This window comes from Palaemon carinicauda, chromosome 9 (genome assembly GCF_036898095.1).
Source record: "Palaemon carinicauda isolate YSFRI2023 chromosome 9, ASM3689809v2, whole genome shotgun sequence".
Classification (NCBI taxonomy): Eukaryota; Metazoa; Arthropoda; class Malacostraca; order Decapoda; family Palaemonidae; genus Palaemon; species Palaemon carinicauda.
The window spans coordinates 93,585,452-93,587,951 of record NC_090733.1 but is presented as its reverse complement, the minus strand read 5'-3'; positions in this window follow the sequence as shown (position 1 = coordinate 93,587,951).

Here is a 2,500-nt window from a genome sequence, read left to right as displayed (position 1 = left end):
GCATGACTGTTTATTTTCATGTCACCTATTTCTGTGGATCTCTACAAATTAATTTGAATAAATACTGCTTTAAGACAACTGTGGCATGAATGCTTATTTCCAAGCTCCCTTTGCTGTGGCTCTCCACAAATTAATTTAAATAAATACTGCTTTTTGTCACCTGTACATGACTGTTTATTTTCATGTCGCCTTTTTTTGTGACTTTCCACAAATTAATTTGAATAAACATAGCTCTTAGACACCTGTGGCATGACTGATTATTCCCATGGTCTCCTTTCTGTAGCTCTCCACAAAACAATTTAAATAAATATTGATCTTAGACACCCCTGGCATGACTGCTTATTTCCATACCCAGTTTTCTGTGGTTCTCTACAAATTAATTTAAATAAATATTGCTGTTAGACACCTGTGCATGACTGCTTGTTCACATGTCACCTTTTGTGTGGCTCTCCCCAAATTAATTTAAATAAATATTGCTCTTAGACACCTGTGGCATGACTGATTATTCCCATGTTTTCTGTGGCTCTCCACAAATTAATTTCAGTAAATATTGCTCTTTGATACCCGTAGCATGACTGCTTATTTCCGTGCTACCTTCTCTATGGCTCTCCACAAATTGATTGAAATAGATATTTGTTTTAGATGCCTGTGGCCTGACTGCATATTTCCGTGCCACCTTTTCTGTGGCTTTCCACAAATTAATTTTAATAAATATTTTCTTAGATACCTGTGGCATGACTGCTTATTTCCATGTCACATTTTGTGTGGCTCTATACAAATTGATTTGAATAAATACTGTCTTAGATACCTGTGGCATGACTGCTTATTTTCATGGCACTTTTTATGTGGCCCTCCACAAATTAATTTCAATAAAAACTGCTTTTTGACACCCGTGGCATGACTGCTTATTTCCATGCTACCTTCTCTATGGCTCTCCAGAAATTGATTTAAATAGATATTGCTTTTAGATACCTGTGGCCTGACTGCATATTTCCGTGCCACCTTTTCTGTGGCTTTCCACAAATTAATTTTAATAAACATTGTCTTAGACAACTGTGGCATGACTGCTTATTTTTATGTCACATTTTGTGTGGCTCTATAGAAATTGATTTGAATGAATATTGTCTTAGATACCTGTGGCATGACTGCTTATTTTCATGCCACTTTTTATGTGGCCCTCCACAAATTGATTTAAATATATCTTGCTTCTAGATACCTTGGGTAAGTCTGCTTATATCCATGCCATCTTTTCTGTGGCTCCCCCAAAATAATTTGAACAAATACTGTTCTTAGACACATGTGGCATGACTGCTTATTTCTATGCCACCTTTCTGTGGCTTTCCATAAATCAATATAAATAGGTATTGCTCTTAGAGACAGGTGGCATGACAGCTTATTTTCATGCCATCTTCTGTGTGGCTCTCTACAAATTGATTTATGTAGATATTGCACTTAGACACCTGAGTCATGATTGCTTTTTTCCATGCAACCCTTTCTCTAGCTCTCAACAAACTGATTTAAATGAATATTGTTCTTAGGCAGCTGAAGCATGATTGCTTATATCCATGACCCCCTTTCTGCAGCTCTCCATAAATTGATTTAAATGAATATTGCTCTTAAAAACCTGTGGCATGACTGCTTATTTTCATATCACGTTTTCTGTTGCTTTCCATAAATTGATTTAGAAAAATGTCACCCTTAGACAAATGTGCTTATATCCATGCCACCTTTTGTGGGACTCTCCACAAATTAATTTCAATGAATATTGCTCATACATATGTGGTATGACTGATTATTTCCATGCCGACTTTTCTGTGGCTTTCCACAAATGAATTAAAGTAAATATTGCTCGTAGACTACTGTGGCATGACTGCTTATTTCCATGTCACCTCTTCTGTGGTTCTCCAGAAATTAATTTTAAGGTTTCATATTGCATAGAATATAAGTAAATATAAGAAAATATAAATGCATTTTATGGTAACTGCATATAGCCTCTCTTATTGTTATATGAGAGTAGACAAAAAGGAAAGGGAGCTGTGTGAGCAATAAGGCAATTGCACCTTTGGTGTTGTTGATCTAGAGGGAGACAGGAAAGGGGAAGTTCAAGGTCCTTAGGGAAGATAACATTTAACCTGAAAAGAAATAGAATTGAATTTATCAAAAAAAAAAAAAAAAGGTGTTGCTAAAATATTTCACTGAAAGCATTTACATCAACTTATATATATCAATATGAAATAGTTATTAATGATTAAAAAGTTTTTGCGTTTATATTTTCTAACACTAGGCCTCGTTAAAATTTGTAACCATTGAGAACATAAATTGAGGAATTACTGTGATGTGGGTTTGCAATTGATAGGCCTAGATAGGCAATCCAGGTTTACATATGAAAAATTCCGAAATTATCAGATTTGATAACTATTAATAAAGCCAGAAATCATTAAAACGATTTTGAAATATCTTATATACGCATTTCATAATCACAGGGCTGTCAGTATATTAT